The following is a 13,587-nucleotide window of genomic DNA, read 5'->3' on the forward strand; positions in this document are numbered from 1 at the left end:
TCTTTGGCAGTAGGATACTCAATTGATTTTCTAAATGATTATTTAGTGACCATAACTATATGCAAATAACATTCTTCTTCTTTCTTGATAGATAGTTAAATGCATTATAGTATTCATTCTTGCCATTTTATTTTTTAGTTTATTTAAACAGTTCATTTTAGTTCATTTAAACAGTTCATTTTTAGTTCAAAGAAACATATCCCTAAAACCCTCTATATGTAGACTTCTGGTCAAACCCCCTCACCCCACCTTTTTCCTTTTTACTTTTGTGAAAAGACATGGTAATCCTTAGGCAAAATGCTCTGAATTTGGAGACACATGATTTGGATTTAAATACTTCCTCTACTACTCATGACCTGTATGATCTTAAGCAATAATTCATCTCTATATGTTTCAATTTCCTCATCAGTAAAATGGGAGGGTTAGATTTCTTTTAAAATCTCATATCTCTACTCCAATGTCTTTAGAATTGTCAACAGAGTCATTTGAGTCTAACAGGTATAAAAGCAACTAGCCTTTGTGTTAACTAATGAGACAAGAGGTAGGCAGGGTATGTTTGTTTCTGAAGAGCTTAGTAGCTGGGCTTTGGGGAGCTTAGAAGAAGCACAAAGGGACTTGAGGGGTGATGACTTCTATTGGGCCTCTGAACTCCCTGGAGCTCTAAATTGGCAAGCTAAACTGAAGTGAAAGCACAGATAAGGATCAGAAGGAGGAAGGGCACAAAGGGAAACATGATCCTGAGAAAGAGTCATTGTAGGAATATAAAAAGGTAGTGGCAGGTGGTCAAAGAAAGCAGTTTAACTTGAGAGATCAGTTAGATGGCCTTAGTGAATAGAGTGCTAGACCTGTGTAACCTCAGATAAATCATCTGAATTCTCAGTCTTAGTTTTTCTTATCTGTTAAACGGAGATAGTAACATCGCTAACACTCACTATACAAAGTTTTTGTGAGAATCAAATGAGATAAAATATTTAAAAAGGCTTATTATGTGCAAAGAATTTTGTTAAACATTTGAGATACAAAATGAAAAAGTAATGATAAGCCCTGCCCTCAAGAAGTTTATACTTTAAAAAAAGAATAACACATCAAGGGTGGTCTAAAAAACACATTTTTGTTTGGGAGGTAACAGGTATAATGAGTGGAGCCAAAAGGGAGTAGAATGATGCCCTTTTCAAAGAGTAAAGGAAGTATTAATCATGCTTCCAGAGCTAGAAATCCAGAGCGAAAGAGAAGATAGGACCGCCAAGAGGGTACATTGGAGACAAGGTAGTTGTTAAGGAGATGGTCAGGAAATAAAGTGAGCATTGCTGGGGTTGATCTGGCTGAATATATTGACAATATCACTCAACAATAAAAATAATGAGACTACAGGGAGACTATGATGGAGATGAAGGAATTAAATTCTGCAGGATGTGGTGGTCTCTGCTGCAGTCAACAAGATGAGGCAATAGTTGGAGAGGTAGGTAAACAAAGTCCTACAAAACTATCAACCATTATTTCTGTTTCTGTTAATAGAAAAAATATAGTCAGCTTACAAAGACTTTATGAAAATGGGCCAAATGCTCTCAAGATCACAGGGTGAAGGGAATGAAAAGGGCTAACTGAGGCAATTGTTGGGGAAAAATGAGCTAGCTTCATCTTAGAGAAAAGGTGTTGAAACGGTTCCCTTTTTCTCAGTAGAGGTAGAGAAAGAGGTTGGACAGGCTATGAGATATGGTTATATTGCCTGCTGCTTTAACTATTTTGTTGTTACAAGGAAGTCAGAAGCTTATGAGAGGAGGAGGTAATGGCAGTAAAAGATTGCTGTAAAAATTAAAAGGATCAGTAAATTAAAAATATAACTTTGATGTCAATTTAAAATAAAATATAAAGTGAAGTATGAGAGTGGTGGGAGGTTTAAGAAAAGGATGTGGTTTATACTTCTGTCTTATAATTAGAGTAACAGGCTTCCAGTACTTGTGTTTTTTAGATTACTTATTTAAAAATTTCTCATCATAAATCATTTCAAATCCCACCAAGCACCCAGGGTGGGGATCGGGCATGGCGGAATTATTTTTAAAACTTTATTGACTTATAGATAAAAAGGAAAATGACCAGTTTTTCATGAAGAGAAGTTGGAAGGAGAAAGGATCTGAGACAAAAGCAGTGATATGCTTAATGTTTAGATGGGAGAGAGCTTAGGTTAACCCTCTTGTATATACAAAGGACACCCAGAAAGGTGAGGATGCTTGTCTATAGATACACTAGTATTAAGTACAGGTCCTTTGATGCAAAAATCGTTTTCATTCCTTAACACTGCCTTGTCATCCATCCCAATATCATTCAAGATGATTTCCCAACATTTCATTTAATAGAAGTCTTTCTTCTTGGATTTTTCTACTTCTTTCCCAATACTTTTACACTAGCAATGATCCCTAGCACCTCCAAAGTTGGGTTTGAGGTCCCCTCTACTTTTTTTTTTTTTTTGCAATGCAATGGGGTTAAGTGATTTGCCCTAGGTCACACAGCTAGGTGTCTGAGGATGGATTTGAACTCAGGTCCTCCTGACTCCAGGGCCAATGCTTTATCTGCTTCACCACCTAGCTGCCCCAGTGCCTTCTGCTTCTAACAACGAATTTAAGTTTCAATAATCATTAAATAATTTGGTGTTTTCTAGGGTCAACATTACTTGGATTGTTTATATGGAAAAATTATATGATTGTTTTTCCTCCTCTTTTTAAGTTTTCTTTTATTTAATTTAAATGAGTTAAGTATATTAATGCTTCCCCCCCTTTTTAAATTAAATACCAAATTTAAATACATAGTGGTAACATAAATTGTACACCTTTAATGTACTTAATACTTGTGTCATATTTGAGAAGGAAGAGAAAGAGGAAGAAGAAGAAAAGAAGGAAAAGGAGAAAAAGAATCAGTGGCTTTTATATAATACTTTAAGGCTTGTAAAATCTTTTAAAAATATTATCTTATTTTATCTTCCTAACAATCCCAAAAGGTGAGTTCTATTACTATACTCATTTCATAGATGTGTAAACTAAGTCAAAGCTTTACTGACTTGTCCAGTATCACATAGTGAGTGTCAGGCTAAATGAGAATTTTAATCATTCTGACTTTGACACCAGTGGTCTATCCTGTACCACCTAGCTACCTAAGATACTCAATAGAAGATCAACATTTCTCTGTTTCTGTTTCCTAAAGGGAAATATTTACATCTTTATCATAGGCATTGTTGCTATTTATTCTCTCAAGCAACTTGGACATCATGACTGTGATCACTCCAAAGCCACCTTCTATTGCTGAAATATGACTATGACCTTTGATATATTCTCAAAATCTTTCAAGGGTGTTATCTATGAATTCTCTCAAAATAGCAAATGACTCTGTAATATGCATTGTGTCAAAGAAAAAGTTATAATAGGACCAATATTTTCATATAGTTTAGCTTGTTTTCCTTAATACAATACCATTTACCTTTCAGTACTTAATATTGTATAGGTAATTATATTTGAAGAGCAAAGTAACTCAAATTAACCCTTCTGTTATCTGTTCCACTAGTTTTATGTAAGAGACCTAGTTGCTGAAGCATAAGTAAAATTCAGTTATCCTTTTGTTTGTCCTCTACATCTCATGCCGTATATAGACATGTTTTAGACACATTTTCTAATCAAATTATGAGATAATATTTATCTTAACCATTCCATTAGTGTCAAAAGTAGATATTATTCCCCCCCAAAGTTCAGAGTACAGTTATAGGAAGCCCTCAAGTCTTTCTCATTTTACAGATGAGGAAACTGAAACCCAGAGAGTCATTTGCCCTGGGTAACAGAGGCAAGTGTTTGTTTGTTTTTTGTTTTGCTTTTTTTTTTAAGGTGGGACAACTGATTCTCATTAAAAATCTGAGCGTTTGTTTTTAAGTGTTCAGATCAAAACCTAATCCTCCCTTGGACCAATTTTGACACTTACAGTGGGCAATAATGATAATAGTTCATATTCACATAGTACTTTAATGCCTGTAATTTTTTTTTCTCATTTGATGCTGACAATGACCCTGTGAGGAAAGTGATATAACTAATCTTCAGAAAGGTTTGTTCAGGGTCACAAAAGATGACCATCATATATCCACAGTGCTTTTTTTTTTTTTAGTTTTTGCAAGGCAATGGGGTTAAGTGTCTTGCCCAAGGCCACACAGCTAGGTAATTATTAAGTGTCTGAAGTTGGATTTGAACTCAGGTACTCCTGACTCCAAGGCCAGTGCTCTATCCACTGCACCACCTAGCCACCCTTCCACAGTGCTTTGAAACAAAATAATACCACCAAACAAAATACCTTCACATTGTCTGTTCTCAAATCCTGTATTTCACACCCAATAATTCCCAAATCTATCTTATTCTTCAAAATTCCAATCATAATATAAAGCAATGGACATCTCAACTCTAGGTGCTTACTCAGGCACTCCAGCTGTAAGTGTATGACACTAGGAAGCCCTGTCTAGACTAATACAGCTTCATTTTCCTAGTATGCCCAACTAGAGCATAGCCTACACTTTAATATATACATTGAATAATCATAGATTTTTAACTGAAATAGACTTCATTGACTTCAGTTTTCTTATTTTATAGATAAGGAAGTTGAGACTGAGAGAGGCAAGTGATTTACCCACAGCTAATAAGTTAGAGGTTTAATAACAATCTCATAGCTGGTAAATTAGAAGTTCAATAACAATAGTGCCAAAATTGTCTTCTCTGCACAACCGTGAGCATGATATTACTCTTCTGAGACAATATGGTGCCTATCAGTATCTCCCCCCACCAAAAAAAAATCAGACATTGATTTAAATACTTAATAATGATAGAATATGGTTTAAGGCTATATGATATGGTATATAGAACTATCTTTGGGATCATGATTTCCAGTTACTACCTTACTGCTTTAAAAGGCTTCATGTACACACATGTGTATGGATTTGTATATAAATGCAAATTCATCTATGTATACAACATGCTCTAATATGCAGCTCTAGGTAATAAACATTTTAATTCACATATATTATATATATTTTTATATATGTCTGTGTATAGCATGTATTATATATACATGATATAATACAATATATTATATTATATAAATAAAATCAGCACATTCCAAAATATTTTTCTTTGCATTTTCCCTACTTAACTATCCTAAATGTATCTTCTTCTTTCTCCTCATAAAGCCACTACCCATTTCCAACCCTCATCACCTCTTGACTAGATTGATTATTGCAATAAGCTTCTGATTGGTCTCTTTGCCTCAGGTCTCTTCCCACTCCAATACACCTCTCCAACCACTACCAAAATGATATTCCTAAAGAATATGCTCAGTCAGGTGATTTCCCTCACTCAGTTATCTCTGGTCTCTCCTATTATCTCTAGGGTCAAATAAAAAGTCCTTTGTTTGAATCTCTTCTCAAGCAGACCCCTTCTAGATGACAGTATCCTTGTTCATTAACCTCCACACATTCTATGGTCCAGACATATCAGTCTACTTGTTGCTCCTCACATAAGACACTTCATTTATTATTTCCATGTCTTGTACTGACTGGCCTCCACATCTCTCTTTCCATACTTATTTTTTTTAGTTTTTTTTTTTTTGCAAGACAATGGGGTTAAGTGGCTTGCCCAAGGCCACACAGTTAGGTTAATTATTAAGTATCTGAGGCAGGATTTGAACTCAGGTACTCTTGACTCCAGGGCTGGTGCTCTATCCGCTGTACCACCTAGCTGCCCCCCCCATACTTCTTATAATTCCTTCAAGACTCTAACAGCACATGCTGAAGAGAGACCTTTCTATTCTTTTAGTTGCTAGAACTTTCCCCACTAAGGTTACCTTTTCTCTATTTCAAATATGTATATGTATATTCATATGCAATACACATTAATATATATATATATATATAATATAGTATATTTATATGTAAATGCACATATAAGTGTATATATAGGTATGCATGTATATTGCATTTCTTCCATTATACTGTTAACTCCTTGAGGACAAGAAAAAATTTTTGTCTTCGTAAATGCAGACATTATCATAGTAGCTGGCACACAGTTAACAGTTAAAAATACTTAGTATTGTTTAATTTAGAAGAAGACTACAGGAATCTAGTAGACAATGTGGTGAAGTGGAAAAAGCATTGAATTTTTAGTCAAAAGACCTTGAGATTGACACCTAGCTCTGTTTAGCCATGTGACACTGATTGAGTAACTTCAAGAATCTAGGTCTCAATTTATTCATCTTAAATTGGAGGAAAAAGAACCATTCCTTTTTCTAATGTTCTAGTTTTGTTTTTGTTTTTTTTTTAAGAATACTACTAGTTGGGGTGGCTAGGTGGTGCAGTGGATAGAGCACCCACCTTGGAGTCAGGAGTACCTGAGTTTAAATCTGGCCTCAGACACTTAATAATTACCTAGCCGTGTGGCCTTGGGCAAGCCAATAACCCCATTGCCTTGAAAAATTAAAAAAAAATACTACTAGTCTCGTAATCACCCTTTATACTTCACTATCACTTAACCCCTATACACAATTATTTGCCATATCTTATTGATTCTAGTTTCGTAACATCTTTTAACCTGTTCTTTTCTCTCTATGCATACCACCTGAGTTCAGGATCTTATCTTTTTTTTTAAGCTAATATTCTTTCAAATATCCAAAATGCTTTCTATGTCTCCTTGTCATAAGTTTCTGCCCTTTTCAACCATTGTCTGAAACAGTATTGTCAAACTCAAATAAAAAAGGGGGTTGCTGAATTCTACATAAGTATGCCTGCAAATATTACTCAGAGTACCACAACTTAACATTATCTATGTTTTATTATATTTTTATTTATTTTTAAATAAGTCCAATTTCATTTTAATTTAATATCAAATTAAAATGTTACCTCTGTTGCACTCCATTTCCAAATTGGTATTCCTAAAGCACTGTGTTGACCATTTCATTTCTATACTTGGGAAGTTTCAATTGCTTTCTATTATATTTAGTATAATAGAAACACAGTTTCACTAAACTAATGTTCCAGGGTTATTACACATTAATTCCTCAGAGAAAATTCTTCTTTAAAGCCAAATCAACCTGTCCATTATTCCCTTTCTTGACATTTCATCTCCCACCTCCATTTCTTTGCATAGGCACATACCTCCAATCTAAACCTAGAACTCCCTCGCTACCCAATTTTGTCTCTTAAAATTCTTAATTCCTTACAAATCCCTATCCCAATCCCTTTACCTTAAAGACCACTTCCTACAAGATACCTTCCTTAACAACCCCAGTTGTTAGGGTTACATCTCAATTATTATTTTGGATTTACTTTGTATAACAAATAACTAATAAGCATTTATTTAGAACTTACTAGCTACTAGGGACATAAAGAAAATCATAAACAGTCCATCCTCATATTCTAAAGGAGGAAGCAAAATGTATGCAAATTACTACATATATAAGATTTATGTACATATTATTTCTCCCAGTAGTAAGTTCTTGAAGGTTAGAGGCTATCTCATTTCTTTTCCTTATTTAATAAGTACCAAATGATGGAATCAATAAATCTAAGTATCTCTTTCTTTAAGAAATTCCTCAATGATTGGAAGAATTTGAACTTATTATACATGTACCCATGTATAAACTAGTGTTGCATTTCTATTTCTTTCTGCCCCAAATTCCCAAGTTATTTTTTCCACCACACAGTTACTCTGCTATCAGATTGCTCAGCATGAAACTGAAGGGTTCCAGAAGGAACTTTGTATAAGTACCGGAATATCCTCTTTTTAGACAACGTGTTCAGAATATCAAGCTCAGGTTGCCAAAATGAAAAGTGGTTAATTAAAGCTGTTCATACATGGCAGAACTTACTTTCAATAGAGACTGCCAAATAACCTTCAGAGTACCTGTCAATCATGTGATAAAAGGGACAATATCCTTGAAAAACCTTCACAAGTACAAATAGTTGGCATGCTTAAAGGCATTTTGGTAACTGAAGGTGACATGGAAGCCCTTGTTATTTGTGTGAGTAGCATCCAAGTCTATTTAAAGATTAGCAATGCACTTTTAGAAACTTTCAACCATTTAAATACTAAATAAGTGCATGCAAAGCAGTCATTAAAATGTGTCAGAAAAAATGAAGCTGCGAAGAAGTATTCCAGTATTTACAGAGTGCTCAAGCTTATGTCAGTTATCATTCCAAAAGGAAATAAGGACACACTTACCAAAATATAACAGAAGGAAAACCTGTGATCATTGGAATGGCCTAAATTGCAAGGAAGAAAGAGGGAGAAAAAAAATAAGAGCTAGTAAGAAATAAAGAAATTGTCCTCAAGTTTACTTCCTATTTTGAGCTATATAAACCCAATTTCTCTCACTTTTTATCAAGAGTTCCCCTGAATTGACTTGCAAACATTCAGGGGCTAGAATGCTATGGAGAAATAGTAGCTCCACCAAAATTGGTTCCTAATAGAAGATTTGATTTTACACCCTTATGAAGAATTCTACTTAAAACAATGACAATTGTTACCTTTTATAGTCTAGAAACTTTAAAGTAAAAATATAAATATATATATATATATAAATCATGTACACACACACACACACACACACACACATATACATATTGAGAACTGTATTTCAATCCAGCTAGTTTCCTTTGTTATCCTATATATTTTATTTTCTACATTTAAAAACATTATTCTGAGAAGGGGTCCATGGACTTCACCAAAACATACACCCCCCCAAAAGATAATAAAATAAAATGGTTAAAGAGTCCTGCTCTTTAGTCAAGATGACTGCCTATTGTTGCATATTTAGCATGAAATCTAAAACATTGGCTTCTATTTGTCTAATATCTCAATAATGTACCTGGAAGGTGGTTAAAAAATGAACACAAGTGATGAGAACAGTGATGAAAGAGGAGGAAATGGGGGAAATTTTACCACATTCTTTTGCATCAAATAGAAATTAACAGAATAAGGAATTCTATAACAGAGACAAACTGATAGACCCAATAAAAATGATGGCAGGATCCTAAATAGTATTACAGTTAGCCTAAAACTCTGAAATAAGTCCCAACTTAGCAAATAAACTGTTAGTATCAACAAATATCTAAAGTGAGATGAATCAGGGTCAGCATGTGTTATCCAACAGGGCTATAAAACTTATTCATTCATAGATTACAGAGTTGTTGCCTCTTCAACTGCAGCCTCAAACTGAATAATAAATGCATTCCATTAGAATAATAACAGAGGTTGAAACACAGAATTACCTTTCTAACTCTAAGATTATCAGCAAATGTACAATTGACCTCAAATGTTAATAGAAAAATGATACAGAAGCAGGAAGTCATTTCTAGGACTGAATGTAAAAAACTAAATTCTATATTGTTTTTAATCTGATACCCATATATGTATGAAATTGGTGAAAAGAAGGTGGATCTCTCAGGAATTTTTCTTTTTTTGGGAGGTGTATGATTCAGTCCCTAGTATCCTTTTTATTTTCTTTAAAATTCAAGATAACTTTTGAGTGATTTTTAACTATGATCCTTGACCACTTGTAAATATTACTATCTTTATTTTTTTGTATGTGTGAAAAGACTGGCAGAAAGGATTAGAATATATATTTCTGGGGCTGAACATAAAGTCAGTAAAGACCCTGGGAATTAAAAGCAAGGTTTGTGAAATATACAGTAAGATCTGATGACCCTATTATCTGAAGTAAGTCATTTTTGACATGAATAAAGTATAAAATGCTCAGACTGAAATATTAATACTATCACTATTATGTTGTCTGATGCTCCACAAAACAGATAAACAGTCACAGATTCTGACCTAAGGAGACTACATAACTAAAATTCACAAGATACATACAAAGACACCTGCTACCTCCTGATACTCCAGCTCAAATTCCTCCCAGAATTCTGCATATGGATACCTCTGATAAGATACAATAGTCACAATATGTTACCCACTGATATTTCCTTCACTTGAACCAAGTGAGGTAATTTGTCCAACATTCACAAGGCTTTCTGAAGGATATAGATCTTAGACTGTTATGCATTATGATACTTGAAAATTTCAAGGGTCGTTCTAAATTGATTTGAAATTTGAACTCCTGATGGATTTCTTTACTTCTTTTTTTAAATTTTAGAGTAATTTTTTAAACTTTTAAGCTTTAGAGTAATTTTAGAATAATTTTGGTCTGCCATTTTAAAAGTTGTAGCATGATGCACTAAGATCAAATGGCCAACTTTGAATAAAGATCAAACATTCCTGGCTATATGAAGAAGGATGATTTCATTCTTCTATTACTACATAAGAAGTTTAGGTTATTATATAGGACATAACTCTAAAATAAAATAACACCATGAGATTTTACTGAAATACCTTCAAGTGACATAAAATAAATAATTTAGTTAAATGGGCATATTATTCAATTCACGTAAAGCATTTATTAGTCACCAACTATGAACTAGTCACTATTCTAAGTACTCTGAATACAATATATATATAGATATATATATATATACACATACAAATATGCCTGTGTGTGTGTGCATGCATGTGTGTGTGTGTGTGTGTGTGTGTGTGTGTGTGTGTGTGTGTGTGTAGGTGTGTACAGCAGTTCTTGTCCTTAGGGAACCTAAGTTTTATCATTTCTAATTCAGATTATCAGATTATTTTAGTCATAATAATCTTTAATTAACTTCTCTTTCCCCATAATTTTCTATAGGACTTAATTTAGGCCAACTTTAAAATATACCTTTAAAATTAGGGGCTTTCAGAGACAGCTAGGTGGCACAGTGAATAGCACACTGGCCCTGAGTCAGGAGGATCTGAGTTCAAATTCTGCCTCACACACTTAATAATTACCTGTGTGACCTTGAATAAGTCACTTTACCCCATTGCTTTGCAATGGGTAAACATTACAACAGAATGAGGGACTTTTTTGAAAAGAAAAAAATACACATATGTTTTCATAGATATATAGCAATTCTGTAATATACCTTAATATGATTCTGAGTTTGGGAAGTTTATACTAGTGAGATGCAAGCCCTGGCAGGTTCTTCCAAATTGGATAGATTTGAAGTTATAACTACTGCCCATAGAATTAAGAATTAATTTCATAATTAAGTTTATAGAAAGAGATTGGCTGCTACAATGTAAAATTCTTAGCTATGAGGGCTCATAAAAATAGAAAAAATACAAACACTATAAAGAAGGCATAATAAGGTTTCATTCCACTTCTTTGATGACAGTGAAAAAGAGGGAGCTAAGGAAGCAGAAAATATCGAAAATCAAATATTTTCAGATTATCAAAAAAAGTATATTTTAATGCTTGGTACTTTGAAAATGAGATATTTTAGTCCATGACCAAGTGCATAGTGAATTGAATGATGGACTTGGTGTCCATCTCCAAATTTGTGCTAAGTCAACAGTCTCACTTTCTCCTCTAGAGTCATCTGGCTCCAAAGCCAGATATAGATCAGGATGACCAAACATGGCCCTGGATACAAGATAATTAGGGATTAAGTGACTTCCTCAGGATCACACAACTAGTAAGCATCAAGTGTCTGATGTCAAATTTGAACTTAGGGTCTCCTGACTCCAGGGTTGGTGCTCTCTATCACTTCGACACAGAGAACCAATTGTAAGAAGTGGAAATTTCTGAGTTTGATTCTTGCCTCAAATATTTCCTGGTGTTGTGACCCTGGACAAGTCAGTTAATCTCTCTTCCTCTGTTTACCTGTAATAATAGCATGTATCTACCAAAGATGTTGTGACAACCAAATGAAAACAGTAATTAGAAAATACTTGAACAATGTATGGTGCATAGTAAGTGCTATATAAATTTTACCAATGATGATAATTACGATGAGGTACGTGTGTACATACACATAAACAGTGCTTTGCAAACTTTAAAGCACTATATGTTGGTTATTATTATTATGATATAGGGTATTTATTTTCTCATTATAAGTGAAGTCAGGTTAAATAAATAAATGGAATACAACTGGAAGGTTTGCATAAGGGTTTTACTTGAAGGGGAAAAGAAGTTGCTTAAGTTGGTTTCACCAAATATCCAAAATCAATTAAAAGAATTAGTCATCTCTGCCACTTCCTATTCACTTGCTCTACTCCTATTTTTAATCAGTTACCTAATCTTGTAAAGTTTACTTATTATCACATCTTTTTCATCCATTCCTTTTTTCCAACCCCTATTGTCACCACCCTGGTTCAGGCCTTCATCATATCTCATTTATACTTTTCTCTCTTGATTAGCTTACAGAACTTCCTCTAAAGATTCAGTCTTCTACATAGCTGCTTAAAACAAAGGTCTGATCCTATCACCTCTGTGTTCAAAAATCTCTATAAGACCCTCCTTGTCTCCTCAATGGACTAGATCTAAGCTATGTTTATTTATTTCATGATATTCACCCTCCTACAATCTATATACCAGTCAAATTCTACTTCTCTTTTGTACAACTTCTTAAAGATAAGAAGAAATTTAATCTATCTTTTTAAAAAATATATTTAATTCATTTCCTAGTTTGAATTTTCAAAAATTATTCCCTGATTCCCCAAATTACCCCAGTCTTCACATCTCTCTCTTAAATCCTTATCTTCCTTAAAAGCTCAGTCAGATGTCACTTCTTAGGGATTTTGCCAATTCTTCCAGGTGGTTCTCTGTGTCAAAGAGATGGAACACCAGTCTTGGTGTAAGGAGGCCCTGAGTTCAAATGTGACCTCAGACACTTGACACTTATGAGCTGTATGACTCTGAGGATTGCCTTGAATCCAGGGCCATCTTCAATCATCCTGATCCATATTAATGGACCCAGATGACTCTGGAGGAGAAAGTGATACTGATGACTAAGTAAAGCACCTTTTCACTCAGATCCAATTCATATGCATGTCATGGTATCCCCAACCAGATATCATGGTCTTCTTCAAGAACAAACTATCCATCCATCCATCTGTCTGTCTATTTATCTATCTACCCATCAATCCATCAATCCATATATCTATCTATCCTCATGTATGTATCATAACTATTATATGCTTAATATATGCAAAATATATATCTGTATATGTATCAGTGTATGTATTTGTATAGATGCAGATTCACAATTGTATGTGTGTATGCAAACATGCATGTGTATATGAAACAGGTGTGTTTTTACATACATATATGTATGCATGGATTCTACTTGGGGCATGTAAAAACATGATTAAGTACATAGTTTATACATAAACTCATATATAAAGACATATACATAGTATAAAAATAGGTGTATAGATATTCCATAGTGTAAAAGTATATATTATATATAAGTATATATTGTTATATATGTGTGTATGTGTGTTATATATTTAGTGCCTATTAATTTGTATAAATGATCTATGTAGCTCCCTTAGGGTACAGGCTATTTTGAAAATCTTTAACCATACTAAAGAATTAGGCTGAATATATTAATATTATATATGATGGAAATGTAAACTTTACATTTCTATTGTATATGATAAAAAAAAAAATTACAAAAACACTGCTTAAGAAAAGCCAAATTGGGTG

At 33.7% G+C, this 13,587-nt stretch overlaps 1 protein-coding gene across 3 annotated transcripts in view; it reads right to left on the reverse strand.

Moving 5' to 3' along the window:
- SLC16A7 (solute carrier family 16 member 7) overlaps window positions 1-13,587 on the reverse strand; it is a 277,627-nt gene that overhangs the window by 171,008 nt on the left and 93,032 nt on the right. The window contains exon 3 of one of the 3 annotated variants that reach the window (XM_074226248.1): window positions 8,235-8,275. The exons of the other annotated variants lie outside the window; for them this stretch is intronic. The gene's annotated coding sequence lies outside the window, so the exon portion shown is untranslated. The remainder of the gene's footprint in view (window positions 1-8,234; window positions 8,276-13,587) is intronic. 3 annotated transcript variants of the gene reach the window in all.

The sequence above is a fragment of the Macrotis lagotis genome, chromosome 2 (assembly GCF_037893015.1).
Source record: "Macrotis lagotis isolate mMagLag1 chromosome 2, bilby.v1.9.chrom.fasta, whole genome shotgun sequence".
Taxonomy (NCBI): domain Eukaryota; kingdom Metazoa; phylum Chordata; class Mammalia; order Peramelemorphia; family Peramelidae; genus Macrotis; species Macrotis lagotis.